Genomic DNA, 17181 nt, shown 5'->3' with positions numbered 1-17181 from the left:
CTGAGGAAAGAAGCGCTCCAGAAATGCATCTTTGAAGTCCTTCCAGGTGATTAGTACGCCTTCGCCTACCTGTTGTTGTAGGTGGTCCTTCTTTGATGTCCACCAACTTTTTGCTTCAGCTGTCAACTTGAAGGTAGCATAGCGGACCTTCTGTTCGTCCGTACAACACATAACTTCCATTAGCTTCTCCATCGGCAATACCCAGTTCTCTCCAGCCACCACATCTGGTTGTCCTTCAAAACTAGGGGGTGTTGCTTATTGAATTGTTCAAAAGTACAACCCCGTTGTTCTTCTACCTCCTGTCTCACCTCCTGGTTAGCGTTTGCGCCCATCTTCAGTAGGTCCATTAGTTGGGCAGCCAGTGCTATCAAAGTCTCGGGGTTTTCGTTCGGCGCCGGGTTTCCCACATTTCTGCTATTGTCGTTCTCGTGGAGATTTCCTTGGTTGCGGGTTTGGGGTGCCATCTATACAAATGATGTTATAAGTGTTAGAAAAGTTAAATAAAAACTTAGGGAATGTTTCCCTAGCACCAATCATAATACAAAAGGATTGACTCTGCTAGGCCGGAATGTGATTTCCCATTACCCCACTAAGTCTATCTTGATGATCTGGCTCCTAGAGTCTACAGAACCTTATAACCTTTGCTCTGATACCAAAACTGTAACGCCCCCAAATCGCTAAGGGTTAAGTTCGTCCATTTCAAACACCAAACCGCAAGATTCATAAGGTCTGCTAGATAACCTAGCTAATATGCTGAATTAAGTAAATTACTAAAAAATAATTTTAAAACTCAGAGCTTCAATAAATGCGAAAACTATTATTTCGAAAAGAGAAATTATGTTTGATACAATAAATGAAAATGCAAAGGAAACTAAATTTATCGTGCAAGTGCACTTATTATGGTAACGAAAAAACAATATCCTACTGCTAGCCTAGATCCCATCCCGGCCGCCTAGGTCTCTCTGTTCATAACCTGAAAACAAAACAAAATAAGGGGTGAGCGAGAATGCTCAGTAAGACAACCCTCAACCATAAAACGGTTGAGTTAACTTCATTTTCTTTAAAACGGTTATTAAAATAAACACTTGAAATCTAAATTTCTAGAACACAAATAAAAATTCGGCATTTTACTTAACATATAAGATTACTCGTTAACAAATAAGACTTCTCATATATAGGGCCCATATACACTATTACGCCCTGTGTACTTAAGGTTGCGAGGTCTTTGCGGTGACCATGGCAAGTAACTGTGGCAGCAAGCCTGCCTCATCAGCTAATTAATCAAAGTACACTTAGCATGACTTGGAGATGGATTACCGCATTCTCAAGGTCCTTCAGCGGGTGCACTTCCATCTCAAGCAACGGTATCGAGCTTAAATTCTATAAATCTCTGTGAATATCTCTGGGGCCAAAATAATAGTCTCCTCCACACACGTTCCTCATTTATAAAAATCTTTCTCCTTTTCATAACTGTTCTTACTCTTTTCTCTATGCTTGGTAACTCTTGAGGCAACGAGTGTGAGGGTTTTTACACTTTTATTTTCATAGCTATCAGAAAGTAGTGACTTCCTATCTCGAGAATAATATCAGTAATTTTCTATAATTGGAAAGTCTTTTAAAACTAAAGTTTTTCTCAAAATTGCTGGGTTCAAGAATATCACTTCCACCAATAGTTTTCACATCAACACTATTTTAAAACAATACTTTATGCAACAATATAATTTTAAAAATACACAATGAGAATAATCATTCACAGATATACTAGAATAAGTGGATAACATAATAATACATAAAGCAATTTTAGAAAGGGGAGAGGGTCCCTCGCATCTCTGAATGCAGTACGTCGTTGAAAAATCTCGACAGCTAACTATTCACCTGGTATAGGTTTAAATAAATTAAGACCTTGTGCTAGTCACTAGACTACACACTGACACCACTAAAATTCGTCTTGCTAACCTACTGAGAATGGAATCCTTAAGCACACTAATAACTCAAATAACACATAAATCATTAATTAAGCAATAACGCATTTTCTTTTATTGATGTTAGTGATACAACTCAATAAAGGCAATTGTCATAAGAAATATTCTCTATTATAGTCATATACTTTGATAAATTCATGTATCACCAAACTTTACATCTATTTAAAATAATTGATTAGAAAGGCCCCATGACTTTTAAAGCAATTATCAAGGACTTTTAAAACACTTGAATTAAAACCGTATTTATTTTTCTGTGGGGCAGAATTAGAATAGCTAAAATCAAATATAGTTGTGCCAAGGAAGGTTTGTTATAGGGTCATTAGGGTAAAGGAGTAGAGGGAAAAAAATAGGAGTAATTTAGGACCTGTACCGACAATAAAAGGATAGAAAAGAAAGCAAACAATCAAATATTACTTATTTATAGATATGTATATATTTTCTTGGAATGACGTTCGACTTCTGAGTACCCGACTTGACGACCAGTAGGGAAAAGAGACTAGATAGGTAATGAACGTTGCAAACAGGGGCTATATTCTCAATGGATTGAACTAGAAAAAAAAAAAAAAAAGATGTTAAGTGTATAAAATAATATTTCTTGTGAATAAAAAGAGGTAGGAGATAAGGACAAAGGTGCTATGGTCCCACCATGTCCCCTAGCAAAGAAAGAGAAGAGAGGAGATTAGGGGTGTAAACGAACCAATCCTGAGCGGGTATTGGTTATTCGGGATCGGCTCGTTTGAGTTTTTCAAGAGCTTGAGCTCGAACTCGTGACGAGCCCTGTTTTTGTGCTCGAGCTCGGCTCGCCAAGGGATGAACCTTGTGCGGGATCGAGCTCGAGTTCGATCATATTGGCCTATCTCGAACTCGAGCAATTGGCTCGAGCTCGGCTCAAATAAGCTGAAAAGGCTTGCACGCCCAGCGCTGCGCCCTCGGCGCCTGAAATCTCTCTCCAACACGTTACACCCCACTCTGGAGCATCTCAACGCCAAAGACGACAATGCATGGAACGATTGAGAGCAGTGGCTTTCCATGGTGTTTTGGGAAGACAGAAGAAAATGAAGAAGAAAAATGCCCATACGTGAGAAAAGAAAAATGAAAAAGTGAATGACATTATTGATTCTTGAATTAATGAGAAAAGAAAATTACATGTAGCATACCTTTCAAATCTGATTCAAGCAACAAAAAAAAAAAAAAAAAAAAAAAGGACCAAATCATCATTGCAGAAAGCAAAAATGTTAGGGAGGAAGAGAAATGGTTGCTTCAAGTTTGAGAGCCTTTTGGAGAGAAAGGAGGTGAAGGGCGTGATTTTTAGGAAGAGAAAACTTTTGCCCTTTGGAAAGAAAAGAGGTGAAAAGCTTGATTTTTGGGAAGAGAAAACTTTTGCGTGTATAATTCCAAGGTGGTCTGAATGTAACCCACGTGTCCAAGAGCTTTCAAACTTCTGATAACTTCTGCGTGTATCAAATCTCAAGGAATGGCTTTCAAATCTCATGCACATATCAGGGAAATGAAGGTAACGTGTGGTGGTAAATATGAGATAATGCCATAATGGTTGCCAGCATAGACATATAGGAACTAGGAAGGTAACGTGAGGTGGAAATTGGTAAATATGAGGTAATGGTTGCCAGCATATATTCTTTGACAATATATATATATATATATATAAATTAATTTTGAAAAGAGTGAAAATGTTTTTAATAATAAATATATTTGGTAAAATCTAAATGAATAGATTGAAAAAAAAAAAAAAAAATAAAAATAAAATTGGACAACAAGTGGGGCCAAACAAATTGCAAATCTCTAGTTGCCTTTAGCTATCATTAAATACATGTGAGTGTCTTTTAAATCAATGCATTTATAACATATAGTTATATACTTGTAACATAAATTATTCAATATACACATAATTTATAATATATTACATTATAGCATTTATTTATATGCTTTTGCATAAATTAACTTTTGGTAGTTGTTAATTAATTTATGCTTAAAAAATAATATACTATATACTGTGGTTCACATAATTACATTTATATAAAAAAAATTATAGTTCCACTTAATCTTGTATATATATAAAATATATATATATATATATACTTTGTTGAGATAATTAAATGCTTAATAATAATTATATGAAAAATCATAGCCTTATAACCTATAAAATATGAATTTGGCTATAAATTATAATTAAGCTATAATAATAAGAACTCAAAAATAATTAACTTAATGACTTAACAAAAAAAAAAAAAATTAACTTATTGAACGGGAAAAAAATATACTTACATACTTAATGTAGATGTAATTATCGTATCTTATCATATAAGTATTATTATATAATCTCCAATAAATAAATAAATATCATTTGATCTTAGATTTTAAATCATGTGATCTAACGATTTTTAAGTATCTAATGATAAAAATTTGTAACAATAGTCAATATAAATATTAACTAGCACATATTACGTTAATAACATTAACAATGACAATTATTATATGATCATATGGTATTGTGTATCTAATGATAATATTTAGATCATATGATCTTATGATTATATGGTACAATGTTAGATCATATGATAATTTGATCTAAATTCTAATAATAATACTTAATTTGTGATTATAATTAACACATTGATGATTCTAATCCTAATCACTTAATTTAGAATTTTATGAATCACATTATCATTGTATATGAATAATGTGGTTACATGAATTGTCATTATATCATAGGACTAATGTGAATTGATACTTATGTATATCATCTATATACTTAATTATTGTATCTGGTTAAGAATTATTAAATACTTAGAATCTTAAATCATACTTAGTCATTGTATTAGTATGAATTTGTATACTTATATAACATTATGTATAATTTATACTTGTAATTAATTTATATATATATATATATATATATGAATTACGAATCATATCATATGATTTATGAGATTATCTATGATAAGTATGACCATTATAAGTCAAATTATCTTAATTCGTAAGTATCTAGTGATAATAGTATCATATGATTTAACAATTTGAATGATCTTAGATCCTGGATCACGTGATATAATGATTCATAAGTAACTAATGATACTGCTTCGATGATGATCATATTCATATAATATAGTGATTATATGATCATATGGTCTTGTTATATTATATGAATAATATGATTAAGTATTTGAATTGTCAATAGATAATATGATTAAGTATTATATTGTTTACTTTTACTATTAGATATACATATAACTAATTAATTATTGCTACTTAATATATATTGACCATTTTTATTTGTTACTTAATTTATGCTTTTAAATATATATTGTATAGCAATAATAAATAATATATTGTATAACTTATTTTATTAATATATATACATATTAATAAATATATATGAGTCCAGTTTTAAAGATAATACTTATAACATATAATAAAATGATTACATGTTATATGCCACAATGTTATATTATTATATAATCACATAGTTCTATTATATTACATGAATAATATGATTAAGTATCTGGATTGTCATTATATCATATGACTAACAATTAAGTATTGATATTATTTACTTTTATTATTTTATATACATATAAGCAATACATTATAACAAATTAACATATAAATTATTTTTATTATATATATATATAGACACACACACACACACACACACACACACACACACACACACACGAGTCGAGCCTTAATAAACGAGTCGATCCTTATATGAGCGGGTTCACGAGCTTTAATCGAGTCGAGCTGAATTCATACGAGTTTGCATCATTTAATAATCGAGCTTAATTTCGTGTTCACGAGTAGCTCATTTAATAATCGATTCGAGCAAGAGTTGAGTTTAAACCGAGTCGATCCCGAATAAGCTCGTGAGTGGCTCAACTCGTTTACGTCCCTAGAGGAGATAAAACAAATAGTAAGAAAGAGAAGGGCTGTACGTTTTCATATTCAAGAAAAAAGGTCAAAGTTCTACTTCATTGTTCTTCTGACATAAAATATAATAAAACACATAAACAAATGTAAAGCAATTAGATGAAGGACAATAGGACAAAATAAACTAAATCACTTAGCATGTCAGTAAAGGCTACGATTCTATAGAAATAGGAAGAACTAAAGAAGAAGAAAAATGTAGGAGACAAGATGGTACCTTGTCTAAGGGTTGAAAGCTGCGCAAGTGTAAAGAGTGTGCGGCTAGAAGAGAAATAAGGCGTCTGCTGAATTATTTATACGAGTAGGGTTTGTTCTTTTTGGAAGGGGGAACGGTTGCTAGGGTTTGAAAATTAGGGTTTATATATATTTTTTTTTAAAAAAAATAACTGAAATGGTAAAATTTAAATTGATATGAAATTTTATTAAATTTAAAGAAATCAGATATTAAAAACAAAATAATAACGGCTATTTAAATAAGGCACAAAATATTATAAATATACTAGGTCAGTGTTTTTTTTTTTTTTTTTTTTTTTTTTTTTTTTTTTTTTTTTGTAAAAGCTCAGTCATCCATTCTCGTAAGTAGTAAAAGACTATTTTAACCTCAAAAGAGGGTCGGGGTTATTATAATCGAATTCTTCTCTGAACTGAACTATAGCTTTGATCTCTTCAATGGAGATTCAGGCTGCTCTTTGACTATGTCCACTTGTAACACTTTGGTCCTATATTAAAAAGAGATGAATAGCTCATATAGAATAAGTGGTTTATATAAATATTTATGGGTACTAAATCTCACATTGCCTAGTTACTAAGTTAAACTGGGCTTTATAAGAGATTCTAAGAAACTTCCAAATTGACTAGTCATTTTGGGGTGATAGTGCAGATGTGGCTAGTGCTTTTTCTTGAATCGTTACAAATGGTATCAGAGTTAGGTTGTAATGCCAGTTTATGTGGTACTGGAGCACCACATGACGTGGCCCTGACGAGGACGTCAGGGGTTTAAGGAGGGAGTTTGTAACACTCCGGTCCCATATTAGGGAAGAGATGAATAGCTCATAGAGAGTGAATGGTTTATAAAGATACTCATAGGTGCTAAGTCCCATATTGTCTAGTTATTAGGTGAAATTAAGCTTTATAAGGGATTATAGGAAAGCTCCAAATTGACTAGTCCTTTTGGGGTGATAGCACAGATGTGACTAGCATTTTTTCTTGGGTCGTTACACCTATATATGCTCAAAAGTAATCAATCCCTCAACATTTCTATTCGTGTTATGTCCTATTTATTTAGTTCTTGGGGTGGAAAGTTATTTTGTATGGAAGATGAAGCTTGAAAAAGGGGATGAAAATAATATAGGCTAGAGCAAGAAAGATGGGTTGGACAAGATACAAATTTGATTACTACACCAATAATCTTATCAAGGCAATTACCAAGGCAAAGCACCTGAGAATATATATATAAAAAATAATATTCTGAAGCTATAAAAAATAATTGGTGTTTTTTTGCAAACAAAATTAACTAGTCTTAACATTAAAGAACGTTACAAAGCAGTAAGATTATTTATTTATTTTTAACCTAAATTAATCGATCTATTTTTTAGCATTGCAGGTGACAAAAAGTAGAAATTGGTGAATGAAATTATTAATGACGCATGAGTAGTAGTTGAAAGTTGAATATTTTTAGTTTGCATTTAAGTCTAAATTTTTTAATTATGATCTAGTGCTATGTTATTTTATGATGGTTAAGATTAGGGTGAAAATGCGGACGAATAATAACCGCTTACTATTCACAAATGCAGATGCAAATGCACTTAGCAAAACCATTATTCGCGTATGTGAATGTGGGAAGCAATTTTAGGGTTTGTGGGTGCAGATGCGGTTAGCAAAAATCACTATCCGCATATGCGGATGCGGATACCAGTTTAAGGGGTATGCGGATGGGGTTAATAACTATATCTGATATAATACCCCGTATTTGAAGATATTGAATAAAATATCTTAAAATATGATTTATGACCTAATAATAATGTAAAAGAATAAATATGAATATTTATGAAAATAAATATTCATTTATTAAGGAGCCTTTATAGTTTTAGTTTAATAAAAGTTTAAACGGACTTTAAACTTTGGAATAACGAAAATAGGGTCAAACGAACTTCGTTTTGGTTCATTCAAAAGCTAGAACGCTCGTCTCCAAGTCCTCTAGCTACCCTCCAAATTTCATAATTTTTAGACTCCATTTAGTACCCGAAAACATCCGCGAAAAATTATACCTCTGAATAGGACGAAAATTCAGTTTTGTAATTATTGGGCCCATTGTTTTGAATTCAGCCCAGCCCACATCCATTGTAATTCTATACCTTGAAGAAGCAGCCCAGCTTGAACTTAGTTAGAATTATGTTAAAACCCAAATGCTAGTTTGTTAGAGATAAGAAGCTGATTTGGAAGAAAATCTTGAAGATTTTGAAGCCTTCTTTCTACGTTCACTGCCCGTCTTCCACATGCGTGCTCTCCACGTTTATCTCTCAGCCCTTGATCAATTTTACTCAAAGCAATCCTAACCTCTCGTTTGTATATAAATAGAGGAGCTCTCTGTTAGAAAATATAAACGAAAGCAGAAAAACGAAATGCTCCTAAGGCGCGTTACAACGTCTCTTTCTTAAGAAATTATTTGCCCCCACCAGAAAGGTATGCAAAAAGGTTACAACAAATATTTCTCCAGGATACAATGGAGCCCAGAAACCTCTGTTTGTTTTAATTGCGTTTTGCACTAACGAAAATTAAACCCGAACACTTTCAGATTTTTCTATTATAGCAAGAGACAGACAGAGACTTTTTTAATTTTAAATACAGAAGGTATCAGAAAAAGCATTGAAAATAAAAGAAATTTTGTTATTTCTTTTATTAAACACTGTACATCATTTATTTCTGTATATTTCTGATAATTGGACAACAGTTACTTCTGTATAATATTGAAATAACTGCTAATCCAACCGTCCATAACTGCTTAAGTAACAGTCATAAACTGCTGTTTTAACAGACACTTAAATCTGACCATCAGATCAAATAACTGTCTATGATTGATTAATAATAACCATTAGATCGTTATTAATTAATCTCAACCATTAGATCAAATGTGATTTGACCTTACAGTTTATTTATTTGATTGTCCAGTAAATCTAACCATTGGATTTACCTAATAAGCATCCTATGGTTTAGATTAAACCACTAGATCGATTGATCAGGACCATCCAAAATTGAAAGGTCATGATTAGATCGCTCCGAACTCCGATGCTTCGTGCTAAGTGTCAAGTGCGCCATCAAAGCGCCACTAGCACCCTACAGCCCACTGCCACACGCGCGCGCGCGTGTGCGTGTGCGTCCGGTGCTTCGCACCGTACTAAAGTATACACCCAAGCATTACTTTAAATGCTTAAAGTGTGTTTGTCCTTATAAATGCCAACTTCAGTTTCTCTTTTTCCCATGTGGGACTATCTTCATTTAATTCTCTTTAATACATTCCTTTTAAATCATTCCCAAGACACAAAATAAATATATATACATATTAATTTTGAAAATAATTTAACAATCCCCCACCATTTTCAAAATCAAAACACAACTTGACTATAATAGGAAAAAGCATGCATAAATGAAGGTGTCTTGAGGACTTGAACCTTTACTTAGTGATAATATGCCAGAGCTAATCAGAATACCATGGTAGACAAGCTTTGAACCAGTTATCCTATTTGAATAGCCGGGCACATCTCACACATGCTTTTTCTTCTCTTTGAGTAGTTCTAGAAGCCGACACGTGGATTGGCCTTGTGTCAATATCCTGGTTTCATGAGAGCTCTAGAGACAAAACCTTAGTCTCATAGAAGGCGGCACCACCTCCGACACTCATTTAGGTAAGCTTATCAGAAGTGCCCTGTAACTAATACACTTCAACATAAATCTGTTATAAGCCTATTAAGTGCAAAAAGCACAGCCTCCATTTTAACATTATAGGTTCCAAGCACATTAACCTTGAGATGGTTTATTAGTTTAAAAACTAATAGAATATGGGTGCTTGCGATCACATCATATAGTGTACTTTAGCTCATTGAACTCAAGATCTTAATAATTTAAGTGTTGAGTTGAGTTTCCACTATTGGTGATCTAAAGGCTTTAATCCCATCTCCTTTGATGTTTTCCACACCAAATCCCTTGCAAGTCCTTTAGTCAATGGATCTGCTAAATTTTGAACAGATCTCACAAAATCAATTGTAATTACTCCATCAGTGGGTAATTGCCTTACATAACTATGCCTTAAACCAATATGCCTCGTTTTGCCATTATAAATATGACTATAAGCCCGTGACAATGTTGCCTAACTATCACAATGTAAAGAAACATGAGGCATAGGTTTAGGCCACAAAGGAATTTCCATTAATAAATTCCTTAACCATTCCGCTTCTTTGCTACAAGAAGCTAATGCCACAAACTCTGCCGCCATTGTAGAGTCTGTAATAAGGGTCTGTTTTTTAAAACCCCAGGAGATAACTCCTCCACCAAGGGTGAATATCCACCCACTGGTTGATTTGTGATCAATGTTATCCGTGATCCAACTAGCATCCGTATATCCTTCCAATACTGTAGGATACCCTCGGTACAAAATTCCATAATTAATGGTTTTTGTTAAATATTTAAGAATCCTTTGTACAGCAATCCAATGAATATGACTAGGGTTACTAGTGTATCTACTCATTTTACCAACTGCATATGCAATATCAGGTCTAGTACATGTCATTGCACACATCAAGCAACCAATAACTCTAGCAAACTCTAATTGGTCTACAGCTCTACCAGTATTAGGATATAATTTCATGCTAGTATTAAAAGGTGTAGTCACAGGTTTACAATCAAACTGATTAAACCTTTTGAGAACTTTTTCAATATAATGTGATTGAGTAAGAATTAAACCTCCATTATTTCTAATAATTCTAATACCAAGAATCACATCAGCAACACCCAAATCTTTCATGTCAAAATTAGAAGACAAAAAATTCTTAGTATTAACAATGCTATCATAATCAGTACCAAAAATCAACATGTCATCAACATATAAACATATAATGACTCCTTGATTTTTATAAAACTTACTATAAACGCATTTATCTGAATCATGAATTTTAAAACCATTTGCAACTACAACTTGATCAAATTTTTCATGCCATTGTTTAGGAGCTTGTTTAAGACCATAGAGAGATTTAATTAATTTACAAACTTTACGTTCTTGATTAGGCAAAACAAATCCCTCTGGTTGATGCATATAAATTTCTTCTTCAAGCTCACCATTTAAAAATGCAGTTTTAACATCCATTTGATGAATATCAAATTTATAAATAGATGCTAAAGCAATTAACGTTCTAATAGTAGCAATCCTAGCAACAGGAGCATAAGTATCAAAATAATCCAAACCTTCTTTTTGTTTAAATCCTTTAGCAACTAACCTTGCTTTGAATTTTTCTATGGTTCCATCTACCTTCAATTTCCTTCTAAAAATCCATTTACAACTAATAGGAGTGGAACCAGGGGGTAAGTCTACTAAAATCCACGTGTTATTACCTATTATAGAATCCATTTCATCATTAATGGCTTCCTTCCAAAATGCAGAATCTTGAGACTTCATAGCCTCTTCATATGTCAAAGGATCCGATTCTATATTAGGTGAGATCATCTTTTGTTTACAAGATGAATCTCTAGATCCTTTAACCAAATATACAATGAATTCTGGTCCAAAAGATTTTTCTTTTCTCATTCTTTTGCTTCTCCTTATTTCAGAAGGTTCACTTAGTTCACCAGATTCATTGTTATTTTTTATAGGTTCCACCATCTTATCATTAATAGATGGAATTGATGTGAACCTATGTTCATAAAATTCCGCATCTCTGGATTCTATAACAGTATTTACCTCAACAGAAAGATTAGGTTCAACTACTAAGAACCTATAACCTTTACTATGTTGTGCATAACCCAAGAAAATGCACTCAATGGCTTTTTGTCCCAATTTTCTGATTTTTGGCTCAGGTAATCTAACAATAGCTCTACACCCCCACACCTTAAAATAACTAAGGTTGGGTTTTCTTTTCTTCCATAATTCGTATGGAGTAACCTTGGATTTCTTTTGAGGTATTCTGTTTAAAATATAATACGCGGAAAGAATAGCTTCTCCCCAAAAACTTTTATTTAGTCCAGAATTACAAAGCAAGGCATTTACCATTTCAACTAAAGTTCTGTTTTTCCTTTCTTCAACTCCATTTTGTTGTGGAGTATATGCAATGGATGTTTCATGAATAATGCCTACAGATTCACAATATGAAGGAAAATAATATTCTCCTCCTCTATCGGATCTGAGGCATTTAATTCTAACATCACATTGATTTTCAACTTCTGTTTTGTAAACTTTAAAATTTTCCAGAACTTCATCTTTTGAAAACATAAGATAAACATAACAGTATTTTGAAAAATCATCAATGAATGTTACAAAATACTTTTTGCCTCCTCTTGTAGGATTACTATGCATATCACAAACATCACTATGTACAAGTTGTAACAAAATTGAAGATCTATCAATTTTTGGAAAAGGTTTTCTAGTAATTTTTGTTTGCATACAAATTCTACATTTATCAAACATATCATTTACAGATTTAGGAATCAAATTTAAAATAATCATATCATGCATTCTTCTAGTATTAACATGGCCTAATCTATTATGCCATAAAGTAATTGAGTCAATCAAGTAAGCATAATTATTAACTTTATTAATAAGGTTCAACTTAAACATCCCTTCAAACAGATAACCCTTCCCAACAAAAACACCTCCTTTGGTCAGCACAAACTGATCTGACTCAAAGACAGCCTTAAAACCAAATTTATTAAGAAGACCTACAGACACAAGGTTCTTCCTAATTTCAGGTACAAAATAAACATCAGTTAAAGACAGAACTTTTCCAGAAGTGAATTCAAGATTCACTGTTCCTTTGCCTTTGACAATAGCAGTGGAAGAATTTCCCATAAAGAGAACACAATTTTCCACTGTTTCAAAGGCCTTGAAAAGACTCATTTCCTTGCATATGTGCCTGGTTGCACATGAATCAATCCACCACGAACCCTCTTCCTCAAGCATAAAAACCTCGGAAATCCTTGCCACAAACTCTTTCGAGTTAGAATCCTGCTGTTTCTTTTTTAGAAAATGGCAGTCTCTCTTAAAATGGCCTGGCTTGCCACAATAGTAGCAACCACCCTTATTCTTCTTCTCATGGTTCTGGTCCGGCTTTTGATTCTTAAAGTTCTTCCTCTTCTTCTGATTGGGCTTTTTGAATTGAGAGGGCTTCTTTGAAGAATTCCCTTCCTTTCCTTCCTCCACCATATGCACTTTCGAGGACAGAATTCCTTGCTCTTCATTTTCTTTGATTTTCAATTCTTCCTCTATCTGAAAGTGCTAGCCTAACTGATCAACATTTATCTCCTCCTTTTTGTGTTTTAGAATCTTTCTCTGTTCTTTCTAGGAGGGAGGAAGTTTATCAATGATGGATGAGACAGCAATTTCCTCATCCATTTTCATGTTATGCTGACCAAATTGACTTAAAATATGCAGAATTTCGTTAAATTGTTCAACAATAGGTCTAGCATCAACCATTCTATAATTCATAAATTTAGAGGCCAAGAACTTCTTACTTGTAGCATCTTCTAAAAGATACTTAGCCTCGAGTGCATCCCAGACATCTTTGGCCGTTGATTTGCTTTGGTAGATGTCGAACAGAGAATCCACCATAGCATTGCAGATGTGGCCCTTGCAGATGTAGTCATCCTGCTCCCATTGCATCCTTGTCTGAGTATCAGCAATTGTCTCGTTCTCATGCGCTACAGGTTTGGGAGTTGTAAGCATATAAGCCACCCTCAGTCCAGCAAGGAGGAAATGCATCTTCTTCTGCCATCGCTTGAACGAGGAACCATCAAACCTTTCGAGTTTGATGAAATCAGCAGCAAGTTCTTTCAGAGATTGCGGTGCCATTGAAGTAAAAATAATTTCTTAAGATTGTTAGAAAATATAAACGAAAGCAGAAAAACGAAATGCTCCTAAGGCGCGTTACAACATCGCTTTCCTTAAGAAATTATTTGCCCCCACCAGAAAGGTATGCTAAAAGGTTACAACAAATATTTCTCCAGGATACAATGGAGCCCAAAAACATCTGTTTGTTTTAATTGCATTTTGCACTAACGAAAATTAAACCCGAACACTTTCAGATTTTTCTATTATAGCAAGAGACAGACATAGACTTTTTTAATTTTAAATACAGCAGGTATCAGAAAAAGCATTGAAAATAAAAGAAATTTTGTTATTTCTTTTATTAAACACTGTACAACAATTATTTCTGTATATTTTTGATAACTGGACAGCAGTTACTTCTGTATAATATTGAAATAACTGCTAATCCAACTGTCCATAACTGCTTAAGTAACAGTCATAAATTGCTGTTTTAACAGACACTTAAATTTGATCATCAGATCAAATAACTGTCTATGATTGATTAATAATAACCATTAGATCGTTATTAATTAATCTCAACCATTAGATCAAATGTGATTTGACCTTACAGTTTATTTATTTGATTGTCCAGTAAATCCAACCATTGGATTTACCTAATAAGCATCCTATGGTTTAGATTAAACCACTAGATCGATTGATCAGGACCATCCAAAATTGAAAGGTCATGATTAGATCGCTCCGAACTCCGATGCTTCGTGCTAAGTGCCAAGTGCGCCATCAAAGCGCCACTAGCGCCCTACAACCCACTGCCACATGCTCGCGCGCGTGTGCGTGTGCGTCCGGTGCTTCACACCGTACTAGAGTATACACCCAAGCATTACTTTAAATGCTTAAAGTGTGTTGGTCCTTATAAATGCCAACTTCAGTTTCTCTTTTTCCCATGTGGGACTATCTTCATTTAATGCTCTTTAATACATTCCTTTTAAATCATTCCCAAGACACAAAATAAATATATATACATATTAATTTTGAAAATACTTTAACACTCTCTCTCTATTCATCTCAAGTCTCAACCCATTTTCTTTGTAAATAAGAAACTGCTCTCCCTTCTCTTCCTACCGCTTCTCTATCAAACCAGCGCCTCTCATTTGTGTTAAGCAGCAGAAAACTCTCTCGGCAAGGCATAAATTCCAACAAAGCTCACAAAAGAACATCCCATCTCTCTCTTCTCGGTAGTTTAGAGCAGAAAAGGAAATTATCCAGAAACACCTTCCCTTTTAAATTGCAGAAACTCACTCCTTATTTCTTCCCAACAGTAGCCCATCCTCTTCTTTGTAAACCAGCAAGAAAACAGCCTACAAAAATTCCCTCTCTACTTCGTAACAGAGGAAAAATCCTCTCCAGCCCTCTCCCTCATCACACGGCCAGCAAGAAGAAAGAAACAAGAAGAAGTGAAAAAGATAAAAATAAAGATAAAAGAGAAGATAAGAAACTAATGCTCCGTTTGTTTCGACATAAAATGGTTTCCGTCGTAAAATGGTTTCAGGGAAGTCATTTTTCTAGAAAATATTTTTTGCCGAAAGCATTTTTCGGTGTTTGGCGCGTACAGAAAATCACAAATATTTTTCATATTTTCATTCAATCATATTAACTTATAAATATTAATTTTTATTCAAAACATATAAATATTAATATAAAAATCATCAATGACGAGATTCGGTCATTGACCGACAAGATTCTGACCATTTTTACCTGATTCGGGCCAGAGATGCTGGATCCCGACAGGCTGGCCGGATCTGGCCAGATCCGTCCAGCCAGCCGGCCGTTCTGGCCAGATCCGTCCAGCCAGCCGGCAGTTCTGGCCAGATCCGGCTTGCCGGCCTCTCTGGCCAGATCCGGCTCTCTGGCCAGATCCGGTCAGATGGCCAGAATCCGGCCGGTCTGGCCAGATCCGGCCAGATGGCCGGATTCCGGTCAGATTGGTCGCCAGAATCTTATTAGCTCTGTGAACTTACATAGTTGTGGACTTGCATAGTTGTTTCTCTTCCACTGTGAAACACCTTGGTGTTTTATAGATTAGTAGGCCTCGTAAGGATAGAGTGAGAAATTCGCTGGGACGAAGATGCTAAGTGGATGACTCTTTTGAAGGGTTCGGGTAATTAGAATTTAATTATTGTAGTAATGTATGTTTGGAAACTCTGAGCCTGCGTTTGATGATACATATTTTAATTATGAATTTAGAATTATAGAATCTCAAATCATGATTTCGTTTCTGCACGCTAGTTTTTACTTTAATTTAACTTAAGGGTAAATCTTTTAGTCAATTAAAAATTAATTGAACTAAGGGAGATGTCAGTAATCTTCCTAGTTAAGTAAATGTAATTACCTAATTTTGGGGGCGTAACATATAGTAATCGCATGATGAAGATGCGGATACCTAAAACTGATAATCTCATAATGCGCATACAGATATTGCTAATAACTACATCTGTGTCCGCATTTTCACCTCTAGTTAAGATGTTTGTTAGGTTTTGGTGATTTTGTCTTTGCTTTTGTATTTTTTTTTTTATCGAGTATTATGGGATTATTTTGGGTATTATGTGAAAAATAAAGACTCCTAATTAACGTGTGTGTGTGATCAATTATGCAACAAAATATTAAATGCGAAATTTAAAAGAGACAAATATTTTATTAACGAAGTGGAAACTCTTATCAAGAAAAACACCATTCCTGGGCAACCAAACCCAGGAAATCCACTATTCAGAAGACAAAGCTAGTTACAAGGCAGTAGTACTCACATAACTCGATGCATTAGTTGTACCTCTAACTCTGACACGTACCTATACGTAAACGCTTCCCAACCAGACCTCCTGTCTGAAGGGGTCTTCAATGGACTCCTTTATGTAACGCTCCGCCTTTTACAAAAAGGCGTAAGTGAAAATTTTTCAATATACACGTGACATTACTACAACATCATCAAATTTAAGATTTGGCAGCGGAATATAATATATCCAACAGACTTGGAATCAAATAACACATCAGAGCTTTAACTAAAATACCTCTCATTAGAAAATACTTAGAACAAATACATGAAAACAGGTGTCAATAGTGACACAAAAGAATACATGGAAATTGTAGCAATCTTCTCAACATAAAATGTTATAAACACAGGATACTACAAACAAAATACAATCTACGTGTCCCTAGCTTTAAAATCTCTTGAGCTCTAAT

Source organism: Alnus glutinosa, chromosome 6 (assembly GCF_958979055.1).
Source record: "Alnus glutinosa chromosome 6, dhAlnGlut1.1, whole genome shotgun sequence".
NCBI classification, from domain to species: domain Eukaryota; kingdom Viridiplantae; phylum Streptophyta; class Magnoliopsida; order Fagales; family Betulaceae; genus Alnus; species Alnus glutinosa.
The sequence above is the reverse complement of the archived record's forward strand: the minus strand, read 5'-3'. Positions refer to the sequence as shown.